Source organism: Lethenteron reissneri, chromosome 39 (assembly GCF_015708825.2).
Source record: "Lethenteron reissneri isolate LAM-NWPU_2019-01 chromosome 39, ASM1570882v1, whole genome shotgun sequence".
Taxonomy (NCBI): Eukaryota; Metazoa; Chordata; class Hyperoartia; order Petromyzontiformes; family Petromyzontidae; genus Lethenteron; species Lethenteron reissneri.
In genome coordinates, this window is record NC_083817.1 from 10,840,757 (window position 1) to 10,862,756 (window position 22,000).

The following is a 22,000-nucleotide window of genomic DNA, read 5'->3' on the forward strand; positions in this document are numbered from 1 at the left end:
TCTTTTCTATAACAAAACAATTATATGGGAACCAATATTTAAGGACATTTCTAACTTGACTCACCACACACTCTAACAATCTATTGAGATGACTACAACTCAGGTCGCAGGAGTCTTGTGTATTGTCCTCATGATGGCCGACTCATCCCAGAAAAAAAACGACCGGGCTTGGAATCCGGAAATTCTTGCATTCAAAGCTGAGAACCATACCCGAGGGGACAAACAAGTACCTTTGTGTCCACATAACGCATAAATACGAGTACTTGTATACGAGGCTTCATGTAAAAATCATAACTTTTGAATAGTAAACTGAAAGAGAATAGGACAATGAGTCAAGAATTAGCCCAGATTGAGTCAGGCACCAACCCCTTTCAATGATGCGCTATTCGTGAATTGCTTATTTTACACCAATTTTGATTTTAATCATGGTATCATCATTGTGTCAATAAATTATCATGATTGCTAATTTATGGATGAACGGAGTCCCTACGCTATGTGATTGATAGCATTGATTGCCCATACCTCAGCATAATGTGCAGCAAAAGTTGTGAAGATAAAAGCCAGGGCCAGTTAAAAAATGACCAATCGCCAAGAAAATGGTGCTTGGGCTCGTCCGGCATTTGAACCGGGACCTCTCGCACCCTAAGCGAGAATCATACCCCTAGACCAACGAGCCACTCATCTTCAACCAGTGAATAATGTTTGAAAATGAGGTTCAATGAACACTTAGATTATCTCATGAGAATAACTTTGCTGAGAGATAATTAGCATTTTTGGCACAAATATGTTTTGAAAGTGTTCTTAATACTAAGATGTTGGTTTGAAAATGCATGGTTATAGACTTGTACGAACAGCAAAATGACTTTGCTATAACAAAGACAATGATATGGGAACCAATATGTAAGGACATTTCTAACTTTACTCACCACACACTCTAACACTCTATTGAGATGAATACAATTCAGGTCGCAGGAGTCCTCGTGTATTGTCCTTATAATTGTCTACTCATCCCAGAAAAAATAAAACTTCCGGGCTTGGAATTCGGAACTTCTTGCATCCAAGCGAAAACCATACCCCTAGACCAACAAGCAACCTTTGCGTCCACATGACGCATGAATACGAATACTTGTATACGAGGCTTCATTAAAAAGCATGACTTTTGAATAGTAAATTGACAGAGAATAGGACAATGAGTCAAGAATTTGCCCAGATGGAGTCAGGCACAAACCCTTTCAAAGACGCGATTTCTTGAATTGCTTATTTTACACTAATTTAGATTTTAATCATGATATCATCACTGGTGTCAAGTTATTATCATGATATAAAGGCAATTGCTAATTTATTGATGAACGAAGGAGTCCCGACGCCATGTCATTGATAGTATTGATTGACCATACCTCAACATGCTGTGCAGCAAAAGTTGTGAAGATAAAAGCCAGGGCCAGTTCAAAATTGACCTGGGTTTTTGTCGACCAATACCAAAGCAATTGGCGCTTGGGCTCGTCCGGGATTTGAACCCGGGACCTCTCGCACCCTAAGCGAGAATCATACCCCTAGACAAACGAGCCACTCATCTTCAACCAGTGAATAATGTTTGAAAATGAGGTTCAATGAACACTTAGATTATCTCATGAGATGTAACTTTGCTGAGAGATAATTAGCATTTTTGGCACAAATATGTTTTGAAAGTGTTCTTAATACTAAGATGTTGGTTTGAAAATGCATGGTTATAGACTTGTACGAAACAGCAATATGACTTTGCCCAGATTTAGTCAGGCTAAAAACCATTTCAATCATGCGATTTCGTGAATTGCTTATTTTACACCAATTTAGATTTTAATCATGGCATCATCATTGGTGTCAAGATATTATCATGATTGCTAATTTATGGATGAACGAAGGAGTCCCTACGCTATGTCATTGATAGCATTGATTGACCATACCTCAGCATAATGTGCAGCAAAAGTTGTGAAGATAAAAGCCAGGGCCAGTTCAAAAATGACCAATCGCCAAGAAAATGGTGCTTGGGCTCGTCCGGGATTTGAACGTCGGGACCTCTCGCACCCTAAGCGAGAATCATACCCCTAGACCAACGAGCCACTCATCTTCAACCAGTGAATAATGTTTGAAAATGAGGTTCAATGAACACTTAGATTATCTCATGAGATGTAACTTTGCTGAGAGATAATTAGCATTTTTGGCACAAATATGTTTTGAAAGTGTTCTTAATACTAAGATGTTGGTTGAAAATGCATGGTTATAGACTTGTACGAACAGCAAAATGACTTTGCTATAACAAAGACAATGATATGGGAACCAATATGTAAGGACATTTCTAACTTTACTCACCACACACTCTAACACTCTATTGAGATGAATACAATTCAGGTCGCAGGAGTCCTCGTGTATTGTCCTTATAATTGTCTACTCATCCCAGAAAAATAAAACTTCCGGGCTTGGAATTCGGAACTTCTTGCATCCAAAGCGAAAACCATACCCCTAGACCAACAAGCAACCTTTGCGTCCACATGACGCATGAATACGACTACTTGTATACGAGGCTTCATTAAAAAGTCATGACTTTTGAATAGTAAACATTGAAAGAGAATAGGACAATGAGTCAAGAATTGCCAGATGGAGTCAGGCACAAACCCTTTCAAGACGCGATGTTCTTGAATTGCTTATTTTACAACCAATTTGATTTTATCATGGTATCATCACTGGTGTCAAGTATTATCATGGAGATAAAGGCAATTGCTAATTTATTGATGAACGAGGAGTCCCGACGCCATGTCATTGATAGTATTGATTGACCCATACCTCAACATGCTGTGCAGCAAAAGTTGTGAAGATAAAAGCCAGGGCCAGTTCAAAATTGACTCGGGTTTTTGTCGACCAATCCCCAAGAGAATGGGGCTTGGGCTCGTCCGGGATTTGTTACCCGGGACCTCTCGCACCCTAAGCGAGAATCATACCCCTAGACCAACCGAGCCACTCATCTTCAACCAGTGAATAATGTTTGAAAATGAGGTTCAATTAACACTTCGATTATCTCAGGAGATGTAACTTTGCTGAGAGATAATGAGCATTTTTGGCACAAATAAGTTTTGACAATGTTCTTAATGCAAGATGTTGGTTGTAAATGCATGGCTATCGACTTGTACGAACAGCAATATGACTTTGCCCAGATTTAGTCAGGCAAAAACCATTTCAATGATGCGATTTCGTGACTTGCTTATTTTACACCAATTTAGATTTTAATCATGGCATCATCATTGGTGTCAAGATATTATCATGATTGCTAATTTATGGATGAACGAAGGAGTCCCTACGCTATGTCATTGATAGCATTGATTGACCATACCTCAACATGCTGTGCAGCAAAAGTTGTGAAGATAAAAGCGAGGGCCAGTTCAAAATTGACGAATCCCAAAGAAAATGGTGCTTGGGCTCGTCCGGGATTTAAACCCGGGACCTCTCGCACCCTAAGCGAGAATCATACCCCTAGACCAACGATCCACTCATCTTCAACCAGTGAATAATGTTTGAAAATGAGGTTCAATCAACACTTCGATTATCTCATGAGATGTAACTTTGCTGAGAGATAATGAACATTTTTGGCACAAATAAGTTTTGACAATGTTTTTAATGCAAGATATTGGTTGAAAATGCATGGATATAGACTTGTACGAACAGCAATATGACTTTGCCCAGATTTAGTCAGGCTAAAAACCATTTCAATGATGCGATTTCGTGAATTGCTTATTTTACACCAATTTAGATTTTAATCATGGCATTATCATTGGTGTCAAGATATTATCATGATTGCTAATTTATGGATGAACGAAGGAGTCCCTACGCTATGTCATTGATAGCATTGATTGACCATACCTCAACATGCTGTGCAGCAAAAGTTGTGAAGATAAAAGCCAGGGCCAGTTCAAAAATGACCAATCCCCAAGAAAATGGTGCTTGGGCTCTTCCGGGATTTGAACCCGGGACCTCTCGCACCCGAAGCGAGAATCATACCCCTAGACCAACGAGCCACTCATCCTCAAGCAGTGAATAATGTATGAAAATGAGGTTCAATCAACACTTCGATTATCTCATGAGATGTAATTTTGCTGAGAGATAATGAGCATTTTTGGCACAAAAAAGTTTTGAAATTGCTCTTAATCCAAGATGTTGGTTTGAAAATGCATGGTTATAGACTTGTACGAACAGCAATATCACTTTTCTATAACAAAAACAATTATATGGGAACCAATATTTAAGGACATTTCTAACTTGACTCACCACACACTCTAACAATCTATTGAGATGAATACAACTGAGGTCGCAGGAGTCTTCGTGTATTGTCCTCATGATGGCCGACTCATCCCAGAAAAAAAAACGACCGGGCTTGGAATCCGGAACTTCTTGCATTCAAAGCGAGAACCATACCCGAGACCAACAAGCTACCTTTGTGTCCACATAACGCATAAATACGAGTACTTGTATACGAGGCTTCATGTAAAAATCATAACTTTTGAATAGTAAACTGAAAGAGAATAGGACAATGAGTCAAGAATTAGCCCAGATTGAGTCAGGCACAAACCCTTTCAATGATGCGATTTCGTGAATTGCTTATTTTACACCAATTTTGATTTTAATCATGGTATCATCATTGGTGTCAATAAATTATCATGATTGCTAATTTATGGATGAACGGAGTCCCTACGCTATGTGATTGATAGCATTGATTGCCCATACCTCAGCATAATGTGCAGCAAAAGTTGTGAAGATAAAAGCCAGGGCCAGTTCAAAAATGACCAATCGCCAAGAAAATGGTGCTTGGGCTCGTCCGGGATTTGAACCCGTGACCTCTCGCACCCTAAGCGAGAATCATACCCCTAGACCAACGAGCCACTCATCTTCAACCAGTGAATAATGTTTGAAAATGAGGTTCAATGAACACTTAGATATCTCATGAGATGTAACTTTGCTGAGAGATAATTAGCATTTTTGGCACAAATATGTTTTGAAAGTGTTCTTAATACTAAGATGTTGGTTTGAAAATGCATGGTTATAGACTTGTACGAACAGCAAAATGACTTTGCTATAACAAAGACAATGATATGGGAACCAATATGTAAGGACATTTCTAACTTTACTCACCACACACTCTAACACTCTATTGAGATGAATACAATTCAGGTCGCAGGAGTCCTCGTGTATTGTCCTCATAATTGTCTACTCATCCCAGAAAAATAAAACTTCCGGGCTTGGAATTCGGAACTTCTTGCATCCAAAGCGAAAACCATACCCCTAGACCAACAAGCAACCTTTGCGTCCACATGACGCATGAATACGAATACTTGTATACGAGGCTTCATTAAAAAGCATGACTTTTGAATAGTAAATTGACAGAGAATAGGACAATGAGTCAAGAATTTGCCCAGATGGAGTCAGGCACAAACCCTTTCAAAGACGCGATTTCTTGAATTGCTTTTTTACACTAATTTAGATTTTAATCATGATATCATCACTGGTGTCAAGTTATTATCATGATATAAAGGCAATTGCTAATTTATTGATGAACGAAGGAGTCCCGACGCCATGTCATTGATAGTATTGATTGACCATACCTCAACATGCTGTGCAGCAAAAGTTGTGAAGATAAAAGCCAGGGCCAGTTCAAAATTGACTTGGGTTTTTGTCGACCAATACCAAAGAAAATGGCGCTTGGGCTCGTCCGGGATTTGAACCCGGGACCTCTCGCACCCTAAGCGAGAATCATACCCCTAGACCAACGAGCCACTCATCTTCAACCAGTGAATAATGTTTGAAAATGAGGTTCAATCAACACTTCGATTATCTCATGAGATGTAACTTTGCTGAGAGATAATGAACATTTTTGGCACAAATAAGTTTTGACAATGTTTTTAATGCAAGATATTGGTTGAAAATGCATGGATATAGACTTGTACGAACAGCAATATGACTTTGCCCAGATTTAGTCAGGCTAAAAACCATTTCAATGATGCGATTTCGTGAATTGCTTATTTTACACCAATTTAGATTTTAATCATGGCATCATCATTGGTGTCAAGATATTATCATGATTGCTAATTTATGGATGAACGAAGGAGTCCCTACGCTATGTCATTGATAGCATTGATTGACCATACCTCAACATGCTGTGCAGCAAAAGTTGTGAAGATAAAAGCCAGGGCCAGTTCAAAAATGACCAATCCCCAAGAAAATGGTGCTTGGGCTCGTCCGGGATTTGAACCCGGGACCTCTCGCACCCGAAGCGAGAATCATACCCCTAGACCAACGAGCCACTCATCCTCAAGCAGTGAATAATGTATGAAAATGAGGTTCAATCAACACTTCGATTATCTCATGAGATGTAACTTTGCTGAGAGATAATGAGCATTTTTGGCACAAAAAAGTTTTGAAATTGCTCTTAATCCAAGATGTTGGTTTGAAAATGCATGGTTATAGACTTGTACGAACAGCAATATCACTTTTCTATAACAAAAACAATTATATGGGAACCAATATTTAAGGACATTTCTAACTTGACTCACCACACACTCTAACAATCTATTGAGATGAATACAACTCAGGTCGCAGGAGTCTTCGTGTATTGTCCTCATGATGGCCGACTCATCCCAGAAAAAAAAAACGACCGGGCTTGGAATCCGGAACTTCTTGCATTCAAAGCGAGAACCATACCCGAGACCAACAAGCTACCTTTGTGTCCACATAACGCATAAATACGAGTACTTGTATACGAGGCTTCATGTAAAAATCATAACTTTTGAATAGTAAACTGAAAGAGAATAGGACAATGAGTCAAGAATTAGCCCAGATTGAGTCAGGCACAAACCCTTTCAATGATGCGATTCGTGAATTGCTTATTTTACACCAATTTTGATTTTAATCATGGTATCATCATTGGTGTCAATAAATTATCATGATTGCTAATTTATGGATGAACGGAGTCCCTACGCTATGTGATTGATAGCATTGATTGCCCATACCTCAGCATAATGTGCAGCAAAAGTTGTGAAGATAAAAGCCAGGGCCAGTTAAAAAATGACCAATCGCCAAGAAAATGGTGCTTGGGCTCGTCCGGCATTTGAACCCGGGACCTCTCGCACCCTAAGCGAGAATCATACCCCTAGACCAACGAGCCACTCATCTTCAACCAGTGAATAATGTTTGAAAATGAGGTTCAATGAACACTTAGATTATCTCATGAGATATAACTTTGCTGAGAGATAATTAGCATTTTTGGCACAAATATGTTTTGAAAGTGTTCTTAATACTAAGATGTTGGTTTGAAAATGCATGGTTATAGACTTGTACGAACAGCAAAATGACTTTGCTATAACAAAGACAATGATATGGGAACCAATATGTAAGGACATTTCTAACTTTACTCACCACACACTCTAACACTCTATTGAGATGAATACAATTCAGGTCGCAGGAGTCCTCGTGTATTGTCCTTATAATTGTCTACTCATCCCAGAAAAATAAAACTTCCGGGCTTGGAATTCGGAACTTCTTGCATCCAAAGCGAAAACCATACCCCTAGACCAACAAGCAACCTTTGCGTCCACATGACGCATGAATACGAATACTTGTATACGAGGCTTCATTAAAAAGCATGACTTTTGAATAGTAAATTGACAGAGAATAGGACAATGAGTCAAGAATTTGCCCAGATGGAGTCAGGCACAAACCCTTTCAAAGACGCGATTTCTTGAATTGCTTATTTTACACTAATTTAGATTTTAATCATGATATCATCACTGGTGTCAAGTTATTATCATGATATAAAGGCAATTGCTAATTTATTGATGAACGAAGGAGTCCCGACGCCATGTCATTGATAGTATTGATTGACCATACCTCAACATGCTGTGCAGCAAAAGTTGTGAAGATAAAAGCCAGGGCCAGTTCAAAAATGACCAATCCCCAAGAAAATGGTGCTTGGGCTCGTCCGGGATTTGAACCCGGGACCTCTCGCACCCGAAGCGAGAATCATACCCCTAGACCAACGAGCCACTCATCCTCAAGCAGTGAATAATGTATGAAAATGAGGTTCAATCAACACTTCGATTATCTCATGAGATGTAACTTTGCTGAGAGATAATGAGCATTTTTGGCACAAAAAAGTTTTGAAATTGCTCTTAATCCAAGATGTTGGTTTGAAAATGCATGGTTATAGACTTGTACGAACAGCAATATCACTTTTCTATAACAAAAACAATTATATGGGAACCAATATTTAAGGACATTTCTAACTTGACTCACCACACACTCTAACAATCTATTGAGATGAATACAACTCAGGTCGCAGGAGTCTTCGTGTATTGTCCTCATGATGGCCGACTCATCCCAGAAAAAAAAACGACCGGGCTTGGAATCCGGAACTTCTTGCATTCAAAGCGAGAACCATACCCGAGACCAACAAGCTACCTTTGTGTCCACATAACGCATAAATACGAGTACTTGTATACGAGGCTTCATGTAAAAATCATAACTTTTGAATAGTAAACTGAAAGAGAATAGGACAATGAGTCAAGAATTAGCCCAGATTGAGTCAGGCACAAACCCTTTCAATGATGCGATTTCGTGAATTGCTTATTTTACACCAATTTTGATTTTAATCATGGTATCATCATTGGTGTCAATAAATTATCATGATTGCTAATTTATGGATGAACGGAGTCCCTACGCTATGTGATTGATAGCATTGATTGCCCATACCTCAGCATAATGTGCAGCAAAAGTTGTGAAGATAAAAGCCAGGGCCAGTTAAAAAATGACCAATCGCCAAGAAAATGGTGCTTGGGCTCGTCCGGCATTTGAACCCGGGACCTCTCGCACCCTAAGCGAGAATCATACCCCTAGACCAACGAGCCACTCATCTTCAACCAGTGAATAATGTTTGAAAATGAGGTTCAATGAACACTTAGATTATCTCATGAGATATAACTTTGCTGAGAGATAATTAGCATTTTTGGCACAAATATGTTTTGAAAGTGTTCTTAATACTAAGATGTTGGTTTGAAAATGCATGGTTATAGACTTGTACGAACAGCAAAATGACTTTGCTATAACAAAGACAATGATATGGGAACCAATATGTAAGGACATTTCTAACTTTACTCACCACACACTCTAACACTCTATTGAGATGAATACAATTCAGGTCGCAGGAGTCCTCGTGTATTGTCCTTATAATTGTCTACTCATCCCAGAAAAATAAAACTTCCGGGCTTGGAATTCGGAACTTCTTGCATCCAAAGCGAAAACCATACCCCTAGACCAACAAGCAACCTTTGCGTCCACATGACGCATGAATACGAATACTTGTATACGAGGCTTCATTAAAAAGCATGACTTTTGAATAGTAAATTGACAGAGAATAGGACAATGAGTCAAGAATTTGCCCAGATGGAGTCAGGCACAAACCCTTTCAAAGACGCGATTTCTTGAATTGCTTATTTTACACTAATTTAGATTTTAATCATGATATCATCACTGGTGTCAAGTTATTATCATGATATGAAGGAAATTGCTAATTTATTGATGAACGAAGGAGTCCCGATGCTATGTCATTGATAGCATTGATTGACCATACCTCAGCATGCTGTGCAGCAAAAGTTGTGAAGATAAAAGCCAGGGCCAGTTCAAAATTGACCTTGGTCTTTGTCGACCAATACCCAAGAAATTGGTGCTTGGGCTCGTCCGGGATTTGAACCCGGGACCTCTCGCACCCTAAGCGAGAATCATACCCCTAGACCAACGAGCCACTCATCTTCAACCAGTGAATAATGTTTGAAAATGAGGTTCAATGCAACACTTAGATTATCTCATGAGATGTAACTTTGCTGAGAGATAATTAGCATTTTTGGCACAAATATGTTTTGAAAGTGTTCTTAATACTAAGATGTTGGTTTGAAAATGCATGGTTATAGACTTGTACGAAAAGCAATATGACTTTGCTATGACAAAAAAAATGATTTGGGAACCAATATCTAAGGACATTTCTAACTTTACTCACCACACACTCTTACACTCTATTGAGATGAATACAACTCAGGTCGCAGGAGTCCTCGTGTATTGTCCTTATAATTGTCTACTCATCCCAGAAAAGTAAAACTACCGGGCTTGAAATTCTGAACTTCTTGCATCCAAAGCGAAAACCATACCCCGAGACCAACAAGCAACCTTTGTGTCCACATAGCGCGTAAATACGAATACTTGTATACGAGGCTTCATTAAAAAGCATTACTTTTGAATAGTAAACTGACAGAGAATAAGACAATGAGTCAAGAATTTGCCCAGATTGAGTCAGGCACAAACCCTTTCAATTACACGATTTCTTGAATTGCTTATTTTACACCAATTTTGATTTTAATCATGATATCATCATTGGTGTCAAGTTATTATCATGATATGAAGGAAATTGATAATTTATTGATGAACGAAGGAGTCCCGATGCTATGTCATTGATAGCATTGATTGACCATACCTCAGCATGCTGTGCAGCAAAAGTTGTGAAGATAAAAGCCAGGGCCAGTTCAAAATTGACTTGGTCTTTGTCGACAAATCCCCAAGAAAATGGTGCTTGGGCTCGTCCGGGATTTGAACCCGGGACCTCTCGCACCCGAAGCGAGAATCATACCCCTAGACCAACGAGCCACTCATCTTCAAACAGTGAATAACGTTTGTAAATGAGGTTCAATCAACACTTCGATTATCTCATGAGATGTCACTTTGCTGAGAGATAATGAGCATTTTTGGCACAAATAAGTTTTGAAATTGTTCTTAATCCAAGATGTTGGTTTGAAAATGCATGGTTATAGACTTGTACGAAAAGCAATATGACTTTGCTATGACAAAAAAAATGATTTGGGAACCAATATCTAAGGACATTTCTAACTTTACTCACCACACACTCTTACACTCTATTGAGATGAATACAACTCAGGTCGCAGGAGTCCTCGTGTATTGTCCTTATAATTGTCTACTCATCCCAGAAAAGTAAAACTACCGGGCTTGAAATTCTGAACTTCTTGCATCCAAAGCGAAAACCATACCCCGAGACCAACAAGCAACCTTTGTGTCCACATAGCGCGTAAATACGAATACTTGTATACGAGGCTTCATTAAAAAGCATTACTTTTGAATAGTAAACTGACAGAGAATAAGACAATGAGTCAAGAATTAGCCCAGATTGAGTCAGGCACAAACCCTTTCAATTACACGATTTCTTGAATTGCTTATTTTACACCAATTTTGATTTTAATCATGATATCATCATTGGTGTCAAGTTATTATCATGATATGAAGGAAATTGATAATTTATTGATGAACGAAGGAGTCCCGATGCTATGTCATTGATAGCATTGATTGACCATACCTCAGCATGCTGTGCAGCAAAAGTTGTGAAGATAAAAGCCAGGCCAGTTCAAAATTGACTTGGTCTTTGTCGACAAATCCCCAAGAAAATGGTGCTTGGGCTCGTCCGGGATTTGAACCCGGGACCTCTCGCACCCGAAGCGAGAATCATACCCCTAGACCAACGAGCCACTCATCCTCAAGCAGTGAATAATGTATGAAAATGAGGTTCAATCAACACTTAGATTATCTCATGAGATGTAACTTTGCTGAGAGATAATGAGCATTTTGGCACAAATAAGTTTTGAAATTGTTCTTAATCCAAGATGTTGGTTTGAAAATGCCTGGTTATAGACTTGTACGAAAAGCAATATGACTTTGCTATAACAAAAACAATGATTTGGGAACCAATATTTAAGGACATTTCTAACTTTACTCACCACACACTCTACCACTTTATTGAGATGAATACAACTCAGGTCGCAGGAGTCCTCGTGTATTGTCCTTATAATTGTCTATCACATCCCAGAAAAGTAAAACTACCGGGCTTGGAATTCTGAACTTCTTGCATCCAAAGCGAAAACCATACCCCGAGACCAACAAACATCCTTTGTGTCCACAAAGCGCATAAATACGAATACTTGTATACGAGGCTTCATTAAAAAGCATTACTTTTGAATAGTAAACTGACAGAGAATAGGACAATGAGTCAAGAATTTGCCCAGATTGAGTCAGGCACAAACCCTTTGAATTACACGATTTCTTGAATTGCTTATTTTACACCAATTTTGATTTTAATCATGATATCATCATTGGTGTCAAGTTATTATCATGATATGAAGGAAATTGATAATTTATTGATGAACGAAGGAGTCCCGATGCTATGTCATTGATAGTATTGATTGACCATACCTCAGCATGCTGTGCAGCAAAAGTTGTGAAGATAAAAGCCAGGCCAGTTCAAAATTGACTTGGTCTTTGTCGACAAATCCCCAAGAAAATGGTGCTTGGGCTCGTCCGGGATTTGAACCCGGGACCTCTCGCACCCTAAGCGAGAATCATACCCCTAGACCAACGAGCCACTCATCTTCAACCAGTGAATAATGTTTGAAAATGAGGTTCAATCAACATTTCGATTATCTCATGAGATGTAACTTTGCTGAGAGATAATGAGCATTTTTGGCACAAATAAGTTTTGACAATGTTCTTAATACAAGATGTTGGTTGAAAATACATGGCTATAGACTTGTACGAACAGCAATATGACTTTTCTATAACAAAAACAATGATATGGGATCCAATATTTAAGGACATTTCTAACTGTACTCACCACACACTCTAATACTCTGTTAAGATGAATAAAACTCAGGTCGGAGGAGTCCTCATGTATTGTCCTTATGATTGTCTACTCATCCCAGAAAAATAAACCTACCGGGCTTGGAATCGGGAAATTCTTGCATCCAAAGTGAGAACCATACCCCGAGACCAACAAGCGACCTTTCTGTCGACATAGCGCGTAAATACGAGTACTTGTATACGAGGATTCATGTAAAAAGCATGACTTTTGCATAGTAAACTGACGGAGAATAGGACAATGAGTCAAGAATTTGCCCAGATTTAGTCAGGCACAAACCCTTTCAATTACACGATTTCTTGAATTGCTTATTTTACACCAATTTTGATTTTAATCATGATATCATCATTGGTGTCAAGTTATTATCATGATATGAAGGAAATTGATAATTTATTGATGAACGAAGGAGTCCCGATGCTATGTCATTGATAGTATTGATTGACCATACCTCAGCATGCTGTGCAGCAAAAGTTGTGAAGATAAAAGCCAGGCCAGTTCAAAATTGACTTGGTCTTTGTCGACAAATCCCCAAGAAAATGGTGCTTGGGCTCGTCCAGGGATTTGAACCCGGGACCTCTCGCACCCTAAGCGAGAATCATACCCCTAGACCAACGAGCCACTCATCTTCAACAGTGAATAACTGTTTGTAAATGAGGTTCAATCAACACTTCGATTATCTCATGAGATGTAACTTTGCTGAGAGATAATGAGCATTTTTGGCACAAATAAGTTTTGACAATTGCTCTTAATCCAAGATGTTGGTTTGAAAATGCATGGTTATAGACTTGTACGAACAGCAATATCACTTTTCTATAACAAAAACAATTATATGGGAACCAATATTTAAGGACATTTCTAACTTGACTCACCACACACTCTAACAATCTATTGAGATGAATACAACTCAGGTCGCATGAGTCTTCGTGTATTGTCCTCATGATGGCCGACTCATCCCAGAAAAAGAAAACGACCGGGCTTGGAATCCGGAACTTCTTGCATTCAAAGCGAGAACCATACCCGAGACCAACAAGCTACCTTTGTGTCCACATAACGCATAAATACGAGTACTTGTATACGAGGCTTCATGTAAAAATCATAACTTTTGAATAGTAAACTGAAAGAGAATAGGACAATGAGCCAAGAATTAGCCCAGATTGAGTCAGGCACAAACCCTTTCAATGATGCGATTTCGTGAATTGCTTATTTTACACCAATTTTGATTTTAATCATGGCATCATCATTGGTGTCAATAAATTATCATGATTGCTAATTTATGGATGAACGGAGTCCCTACGCTATGTCATTGATAGCACTGATTGCCCATACCTCAGCATGATGTGCAGCAAAAGTTGTGAAGATAAAAGCCAGGGCCAGTTCAAAATTGACCAGTCCCAAAGAAAATGGTGCCTGGGCTCGTCCGGGATTTGAACCCGGGACCTCTCGCACCCTAAGCGAGAATCATACCCCTAGACCAACGAGCCACTCATCTTCAACCAGTGAATAATGTTTGAAAATGAGGTTCAATCAACACTTCGATTATCTCATGAGATGTAACTTTGTAGAGAGATAATGAGCATTTTTGGCACAAATAAGTTTTGACAATGTTCTTAATGCAAGATGTTGGTTGAAAATGCATGGCTATAGACTTGTACGAACAGCAATATGACTTTGCCCAGATTTAGTCAGGCTAAAAACCATTTCAATGATGCGATTTCGTGAATTGCTTATTTTACACCAATTTAGATTTTAATCATGGCATCATCATTGGTGTCAAGATATTATCATGATTGCTAATTTATGGATGAACGAAGGAGTCCCTACGCTATGTCATTGATAGTATTGATAGACCATACCTCAACATGCTGTGCAGCAAAAGTTGTGAAGATAAAAGCCAGGGCCAGTTCAAAAATGACCAATCCCCAAGAAAATGGTGCTTGGGCTCGTCCGGGATTTGAACCCGGGACCTCTCGCACCCAAAGCGAGAATCATACCCCTAGACCAACGAGCCACTCATCCTCACGCAGTGAATAATGTATGAAAATGAGGTTCAATCAACACTTCGATTATCTCATGAGATGTAACTTTGCTGAGAGATAATGAGCATTTTTGGCACAAAAAAGTTTTGAAATTGCTCTTAATCCAAGATGTTGGTTTGAAAATGCATGGTTATAGACTTGTACGAACAGCAATATCACTTTTCTATAACAAAAACAATTATATGGGAACCAATATTTAAGGACATTTCTAACTTGACTCACCACACACTGATAATTGGTTCTTTACCCTTCTATCTGGCAACAAAACTGACACCTTTTTGCAAGGATTCATGTTTGCATAGACCGCAATACCTGCAGTCATAATACAAACAAAAGAACATAACTCTGATAATGTGCACTGTCCTTGAAGTTGATTGGTCCACACCAGAGACAGCTTTCCTTCGAGCCTAGTCTCATATGGGTTGGACCAGATGACGCCAAAAGGCGCACAACTCAAGGACAATGCACCATCAGAGTATGAGGTCCCCATAGTGTAGATGCTTGTTTGTATTATGACTGCAGGTATTGCGGTCTATGCAAACATGACTCCTTGCAAAAAGGTGTCAGTTTTGTTGCCAGATAGAAGGGTAAAGAACCAATTATCATATTTTTACTGGCAAATGAGGTCCCCATAGTGTAGTCACCACACACTCTAACAATCTATTGAGATGAATACAACTCAGGTCGCAGGAGTCTTCGTGTATTGTCCTCATGATGGCCGACTCATCCCAGAAAAAAAAACGACCGGGCTTGGAATCCGGAACTTCTTGCATTCAAAGCGAGAACCATACCCGAGACCAACAAGCTACCTTTGTGTCCACATAACGCATAAATACGAGTACTTGTATACGAGGCTTCATGTAAAAATCATAACTTTTGAATAGTAAACTGAAAGAGAATAGGACAATTAGTCAAGAATTAGCCCAGATTGAGTCAGGCACAAACCCTTTCAATGATGCGATTTCGTGAATTGCTTATTTTACACCAATTTTGATTTTAATCATGGTATCATCATTGGTGTCAATAAATTATCATGATTGCTAATTTATGGATGAACGGAGTCCCTACGCTATGTGATTGATAGCATTGATTGCCCATACCTCAGCATGATGTGCAGCAAAAGTTATGAAGATGAAAGCCAGGGCCAGTTCAAAAATTACCAATCGCCAAGAAAATGGTGCTTGGGCTCGTCCGGGATTTGAACCCGGGACCTCTCGCACCCTAAGCGAGACTCATACCCCTAGACCAACGAGCCACTCATCTTCAACCAGTGAATAATGTTTGAAAATGAGGTTCAATGAACACTTCGATTATCTCATGAGATGTAACTTTGCTGAGAGATAATGAGCATTTTTGGCACAAATATGTTTTGAAAGTGTTCTTAATACTAAGATGTTGGTTTGAAAATGCATGGCTATAGACTTGTACGAACAGCAAAATGACTTTGCTATAACAAAGACAATGATATGGGAACCAATATGTAAGGACATTTCTAACTTTACTCACCACACACTCTAACACTCTATTGAGATGAATACAATTCAGGTCGCAGGAGTCCTCGTGTATTGTCCTTATAATTGTCTACTCATCCCAGAAAAATAAAACTTCCGGGCTTGGAATTCGGAACTTCTTGCATCCAAAGCGAGAACCATACCCCTAGACCAACAAGCAACCTTTGCGTCCACATGACGCATAAATACGAATACTTGTATACGAGGCTTCATTAAAAAGCATGACTTTTAAATAGTAAACTGACAGAGAATAGGACAATGAGTCAAGAATTTGCCCAGATGGAGTCAGGCACAAACCCTTTCAATTACGCGATTTCTTGAATTGTTATTTTACACTAATTTGGATTTTAATCATGATATCATCATTGGTGTCAAGTTATTATCATGATATTAAGGCAAATGCTAATTTATTGATGAACGAAGGAGTCCCGACGCCATGTCATTGATAGTATTGATTGACCCTTCCTCAACATGCTGTGCAGCAAAAGTTGTGAAGATAAAAGCCAGGGACAGTTCAAAATTGACTTGGGTTTTTGTCGACCAATACCAAAGAAAATGGCGCTTGGGCTCGTCCGGGATTTGAACCCGGGACCTCTCGCACCCTAAGCGAGAATCATACCCCTAGACCAACGAGCCACTCATCTTCAACCAGTGAATAATGTTTGAAAATGAGGTTCAATCAACATTTCGATTATCTCATGAGATGTAACTTTGCTGAGAGATAATGAGCATTTTTGGCACAAATAAGTTTTGACAATGTTCTTAATACAAGATGTTGGTTGAAAATACATGGCTATAGACTTGTACGAACAGCAATATGACTTTTCTATAACAAAAACAATGATATGGGATCCAATATTTAAGGACATTTCTAACTGTACTCACCACACACTCTAATACTTTCTTGAGATGAATAAAACTCAGGTCGGAGGAGTCCTCATGTATTGTCCTTATGATTGTCTACTCATCCCAGAAAAATAAACCTACCGGGCTTGGAATCGGGAAATTCTTGCATCCAAAGCGAGAACCATACCCCGAGACCAACAAGCGACCTTTCTGTCGACATAGCGCATAAATACGAGTACTTGTATACGAGGATTCATGTAAAAAGCATGACTTTTGCATAGTAAACTGACAGAGAATAGGACAATGAGTCAAGAATTTGCCCAGATTGAGTCAGGCACAAACCCTTTCAATTACACGATTTCTTGAATTGCTTATTTTACACCAATTTTGATTTTAATCATGATATCATCATTGGTGTCAAGTTATTATCATGATATGAAGGAAATTGATAATTTATTGATGAACGAAGGAGTCCCGATGCTATGTCATTGATAGCATTGATTGACCATACCTCAGCATGCTGTGCAGCAAAAGTTGTGAAGATAAAAGCCAGGGCCAGTTCAAAATTGACTAATCCCCAAGAAAATGGTGCTTGGGCTCGTCCGGGATTTGAACCCGGGACCTCTCGCACCCAAAGCAAGAATCATACCCCTAGACCAACGAGCCACTGATCCTCAAGCAGTGAATGATGTATGAAAATGAGGTTCAATCAACATTTCGATAATCTCATGAGATGTAACTTTGCTGAGAGATAATGAGCATTTTGGCACAAATAAGTTTTGAAATTGTTCTTAATCCAAGATGTTGGTTTGAAAATGCATAGTTATAGACTTGTACAAAAAGCAATATGACTTTGCTATGACAAAAAAAATGATTTGGGAACCAATATCTAAGGACATTTCTAACTTTACTCACCACACACTCTTACACTCTATTGAGATGAATACAACTCAGGTCGCAGGAGTCCTCGTGTATTGTCCTTATAATTATCTACTCATCCCAGAAAAGTAAAACTACCGGGCTTGAAATTCTGAACTTCTTGCATCTGTAGGGGTGTTAAAGAGAGGGCCCGTTATGCATGGCAGCCTATGGAAAACAAACACAGTGGGCGGGGCTACGTAAGTGCACGAGCAAGTGCCCTCTACGACGTCCGAGCCAGACACCCTGGGGGGGGCTGGTTCGAACGTTATGATCCCCCGGGGCCCCACCCCTCATGGAGGGGTTGGGTATAAAAGGGGATGTTTCAAAGGGCTCGGCAGTTATGTTAAGCTAAGGGAAGAAGATTGAAGACGTCTTAGATAGAGCCCTGGACTCCCCTGGTTCGATGTCCTTTTCAGGGCCGGACAGGATTGAGCCAGCGGCGTGGTCCCGAAAGCCAGAGCCGGTGCTCTTGTAAGAGCTGGTCTGGAACTCCGGGTACCGGGCCCGACTTACCAGTGTCGGGCCAGTTAGCCTCCCCTAGCCCAATAGTGGAGGATTCGGGGCTAGGACAGAGTTAGCTAGGGGTGTATCCCGAGTTATACGGGTGAGGGGGCCGATACCCCCTCGAGTGTGTATATGCCCACTGTCATATTGTGAATAAACATACGTGTGCCTCAACCTCGGCGTCAAGCGGCCTCACCGGTACTTCAACTGGTGTCAGAAGTAATTCGAACATGGACATGCGGAAAACAGCGCGGGCCAAAGTACCCCAGGAGGAAGACACTGCCGAGATCGTCGAGCCCGAGACGGCTCCACAAGACAAGGTGCAGCCGGGGCCTGACGCCTCCTTACCGGGGCATCGAAATGAAGAGGGGCCGCAGCCAGACGCGTTACGGCTGGCTCACGGGAGGCTGGCGGAGCTGCTGTATGCCGCTGCCGCCACGCTGGAGACCATCACGCGACTAGGGGCCGGTGATCCAACACGGGGCGAGGCGAGCCAACGACCAGGGCGCCTTCCCGCCATTTCGGAGCAGTCCGAATTTGAAATTCCCGCCATCGACGCTACAGCTGTTTGGGGCATGGCCAGCCTAGACATCCGCTCCGACATCGCCGTCGCTGAAGCTGCAACGTCATCACAAGCGCGACAGGCGATCCCATCGGCCGTTCGCACCGACGCACAGCCGAGTGGTGGTGACATCAGCCTGCGGGAGTCCACAACGACCGCTGCGCTTCATCAGAGACTGCCCCCGCTGAAGGAGTTCATCGGCGCGGAGGGGGACTGGGCCGGTTTTCGCCGACGTTTCCTCGCCCATCAGGAGATGGCGAAATGGTCCGATGAGGAGGCTCTCTGCGCGCTGCCGGCGCTCCTCGACGGCGACGCGCTCGCCGCCCTCACATCGGCGCCGAGAGAGAAGCGGTCTACGTTACCGATGGCACTACAGCTGCTGGGCGGGGTCTATGGACCATCGGCTGAATGCCGACAGCAATTTTACGACCGCAAGCGGGGTGAGAAGGAGTCGCCCCTAGCATATCGGACGAGCCTCCTGGCGATGGCTAAGTCGGCCTTCCCTCGTATGGACGACGACGGCGTGGACGCGATGGTCACGGAGAAGATCCTCCTCCTGGCAGACGACCTTGACATCGTGGTCGTCGCCCGGGAGGACGAGGAGATGACATCGCTCCAGGCGGCGCGGCTCCTCCACGCCAACCTCCTGTCACTGCGGCGGAAAGCCAGCAGGGCATCGGCGGGGCGTGCGGTGGCTGCAGCCACCATTCCGACGGAGGAGCTCTACGCCGTCGACCACCGACCGCAACAGGCGACAGGAGCACAGTCGGGCCGGGACGGGCCGGACCGTTTCAACCGTCCGTCTCCTCCAACGGCGCTCCCGCGGTGTTTCAACTGCGGCGTCCGGGGCCACGTCGCCTCAGGGTGCCGCGCTCCTCGACAGCGCGGGACGACACCTCAACGGGACGACGGGCCTCATCACAAGCTCCACCATCATAACCCGGCGAGTCGCGGCACCCCACATGTTTGGCCCACGCACACACCCGTCACGCACTCAAACACCGCAACGAGAGGGGGGCCGATATCGCGCACCATCGCACCATCACGCACCACCCCGGGTACTCATATCGAACCCGGCCAGTGGTCCGTGCTGGCCGATCGTGTGGTAGCCGCATCGTCGGGGTCGTCGGCCGTTGTGGGGCACATCGACGGGGTTGAAGTGCGCATCCTGGTCGATACGGGAGCATCGGCGACCATTATTTCGGAGTTGATTTACAATATTCTCCCTGTCCGGAGTCGTCCTTTGATGCCTGTTAATGTACCATTCTATGCGGCTAACGGGGGCTCACTTGGCATCATCGGACAAATTCGTGCCCAAATTTGTATTGGGGAAATTAAATTGTCTGGGCCGATTTTTGTTTCCTCCTCGCTGGCGGTTCCGTGCCTGCTGGGGACGGACTTCCTGGCCAAAATGCCGATTAGGATATTGATCGACCAGGGATGTATTGAGCTCCCGTCGGGCAGACGCATGGCGTTTCTGCCATCGCCTGTTACGACTCGGACGGCGTTCGCGACGGTGCCGGCATTCGTAGAGAGAACGGTGCGCGTCCCTCCGGGGGCGCAAATGTTGATTCCCTTGAAACTTCGGCGGCCCTTCGCTAAGGGTGTTGGGGCCCAAGGGGTTCTGCTGGGGCCGTCTAGGGCCGGGGTTAGTGGACCTCATTTACTTCCGGCCCAGACCATAGTAAAAGGGGACGGTGAACCCTTCATCGCGGTCCTCAATGTGGGCTCGCAAACGGTGGTGGTCCCACAGGGGACCGTGCTTGCTCACGCAACGCCGGTGCCATGTGAGGAACCCGTCGCAAATCACGTCAGCGTTGTCCCTGCGCCGCGACCGCATTCGGACAGCGATGAAGGGTGGCTCGAGGCGCTTTGTGCGGGATCGACGGACCTGTCAGATTCAGAGCGTCAACAACTTAAAACACTACTGCGGGAATTTTCCGACGTTTTTAGTCGGAATAAATACGATTTGGGTTGTACTCACCTGCTGCGTCACCATATTGACACGGGTGACAGCGCGCCAATTCGCCAAAATCCGTTTCGGTTGAGTCCCGCCGAAAAGGACCATGTCAAATCGGCTGTTGATGACATGTTGGCCGCCGACATCATTTCTCCTTCCACCAGCCCTTGGGGAGCGCCGATCGTCCTGGTTAAAAAGCAGGACAGTTCGTTGCGGTTTTGCGTTGATTTCCGGCGTCTTAACAAAATTTCGGTTGCCGACGCATACCCGCTCCCTCGGATGGATGAATCGCTGGACGCCTTGGCGGGAGCGCGATTCTTTTCCACACTGGATTTACTTTCGGGATTCTGGCAGCTTCCTCTGGACGATGATTCAAAGCCTAAAACTGCTTTCCGTACACCGCATGGCCTGTTCCAATTCAACCGGTTGCCGATGGGCTTACACTCAGCGCCGGCAACTTTCCAGCGTTTGATGGAATTGGTTTTGGCTGGATTGCAATGGGAGTCGTGCCTCATTTATTTGGATGACGTTATCGTCTTTAGTAAAACTTTTGACGAACATCTCCAGAGGTTGCGGGCGGTTTTCCTAAAGATGCGGGCTGCTAATTTGAAATTCAAGCCCCAAAAATGCCATTTGTTGCGCGATTCGGTGCGTTATTTGGGGCACATCGTGGGACGCTCAGGTATTGCTACCGATCCCGCCAAAACGCAGTGTGTCAGCTCCTGGCCGACTCCCACCTCGGTGGGAGAGGTCAGGAGTTTCATTGGGTTCGCGTCGTATTACCGACGGTTCGTCGCTGATTTTGCGACAATTGCAAAACCCCTGCACGCTTTAACATCTAAAGGGGTTCGGTTCCACTGGGGTCAAGAGGAGGAGGCTGCTTTCTGCTCCCTTCGG

General features: G+C 42.5%; 19 non-coding genes across 19 annotated transcripts; all 19 read right to left on the reverse strand.

Moving 5' to 3' along the window:
• Positions 1-1,496: 1,496 nt before the first annotated feature.
• On the reverse strand, positions 1,497-1,568 carry TRNAP-AGG (transfer RNA proline (anticodon AGG)). Its single transcript has one exon. It is a non-coding gene; the product is annotated as a tRNA-Pro (tRNA).
• Positions 1,569-3,447: 1,879 nt separating this feature from the next.
• Positions 3,448-3,519, reverse strand: TRNAP-AGG (transfer RNA proline (anticodon AGG)). The gene has a single exon. It is a non-coding gene; the product is annotated as a tRNA-Pro (tRNA).
• A 455-nt stretch (positions 3,520-3,974) lies between these two features.
• TRNAP-CGG (transfer RNA proline (anticodon CGG)) lies at positions 3,975-4,046 on the reverse strand. Its single transcript has one exon. It is a non-coding gene; the product is annotated as a tRNA-Pro (tRNA).
• Positions 4,047-4,835: 789 nt separating this feature from the next.
• Positions 4,836-4,907, reverse strand: TRNAP-AGG (transfer RNA proline (anticodon AGG)). Its single transcript has one exon. It is a non-coding gene; the product is annotated as a tRNA-Pro (tRNA).
• An 819-nt stretch (positions 4,908-5,726) lies between these two features.
• TRNAP-AGG (transfer RNA proline (anticodon AGG)) lies at positions 5,727-5,798 on the reverse strand. Its single transcript has one exon. It is a non-coding gene; the product is annotated as a tRNA-Pro (tRNA).
• Positions 5,799-6,253: 455 nt separating this feature from the next.
• Positions 6,254-6,325, reverse strand: TRNAP-CGG (transfer RNA proline (anticodon CGG)). Its single transcript has one exon. It is a non-coding gene; the product is annotated as a tRNA-Pro (tRNA).
• A 789-nt stretch (positions 6,326-7,114) lies between these two features.
• On the reverse strand, positions 7,115-7,186 carry TRNAP-AGG (transfer RNA proline (anticodon AGG)). Its single transcript has one exon. It is a non-coding gene; the product is annotated as a tRNA-Pro (tRNA).
• Positions 7,187-7,991: 805 nt separating this feature from the next.
• On the reverse strand, positions 7,992-8,063 carry TRNAP-CGG (transfer RNA proline (anticodon CGG)). The gene has a single exon. It is a non-coding gene; the product is annotated as a tRNA-Pro (tRNA).
• Positions 8,064-8,852: 789 nt separating this feature from the next.
• TRNAP-AGG (transfer RNA proline (anticodon AGG)) lies at positions 8,853-8,924 on the reverse strand. The gene has a single exon. It is a non-coding gene; the product is annotated as a tRNA-Pro (tRNA).
• An 821-nt stretch (positions 8,925-9,745) lies between these two features.
• TRNAP-AGG (transfer RNA proline (anticodon AGG)) lies at positions 9,746-9,817 on the reverse strand. The gene has a single exon. It is a non-coding gene; the product is annotated as a tRNA-Pro (tRNA).
• An 821-nt stretch (positions 9,818-10,638) lies between these two features.
• Positions 10,639-10,710, reverse strand: TRNAP-CGG (transfer RNA proline (anticodon CGG)). The gene has a single exon. It is a non-coding gene; the product is annotated as a tRNA-Pro (tRNA).
• An 818-nt stretch (positions 10,711-11,528) lies between these two features.
• TRNAP-CGG (transfer RNA proline (anticodon CGG)) lies at positions 11,529-11,600 on the reverse strand. The gene has a single exon. It is a non-coding gene; the product is annotated as a tRNA-Pro (tRNA).
• An 818-nt stretch (positions 11,601-12,418) lies between these two features.
• TRNAP-AGG (transfer RNA proline (anticodon AGG)) lies at positions 12,419-12,490 on the reverse strand. Its single transcript has one exon. It is a non-coding gene; the product is annotated as a tRNA-Pro (tRNA).
• An 818-nt stretch (positions 12,491-13,308) lies between these two features.
• TRNAP-AGG (transfer RNA proline (anticodon AGG)) lies at positions 13,309-13,381 on the reverse strand. Its single transcript has one exon. It is a non-coding gene; the product is annotated as a tRNA-Pro (tRNA).
• A 791-nt stretch (positions 13,382-14,172) lies between these two features.
• TRNAP-AGG (transfer RNA proline (anticodon AGG)) lies at positions 14,173-14,244 on the reverse strand. Its single transcript has one exon. It is a non-coding gene; the product is annotated as a tRNA-Pro (tRNA).
• A 455-nt stretch (positions 14,245-14,699) lies between these two features.
• On the reverse strand, positions 14,700-14,771 carry TRNAP-UGG (transfer RNA proline (anticodon UGG)). The gene has a single exon. It is a non-coding gene; the product is annotated as a tRNA-Pro (tRNA).
• A 1,211-nt stretch (positions 14,772-15,982) lies between these two features.
• Positions 15,983-16,054, reverse strand: TRNAP-AGG (transfer RNA proline (anticodon AGG)). The gene has a single exon. It is a non-coding gene; the product is annotated as a tRNA-Pro (tRNA).
• Positions 16,055-16,874: 820 nt separating this feature from the next.
• Positions 16,875-16,946, reverse strand: TRNAP-AGG (transfer RNA proline (anticodon AGG)). Its single transcript has one exon. It is a non-coding gene; the product is annotated as a tRNA-Pro (tRNA).
• Positions 16,947-17,750: 804 nt separating this feature from the next.
• Positions 17,751-17,822, reverse strand: TRNAP-UGG (transfer RNA proline (anticodon UGG)). The gene has a single exon. It is a non-coding gene; the product is annotated as a tRNA-Pro (tRNA).
• Positions 17,823-22,000: the final 4,178 nt, after the last annotated feature.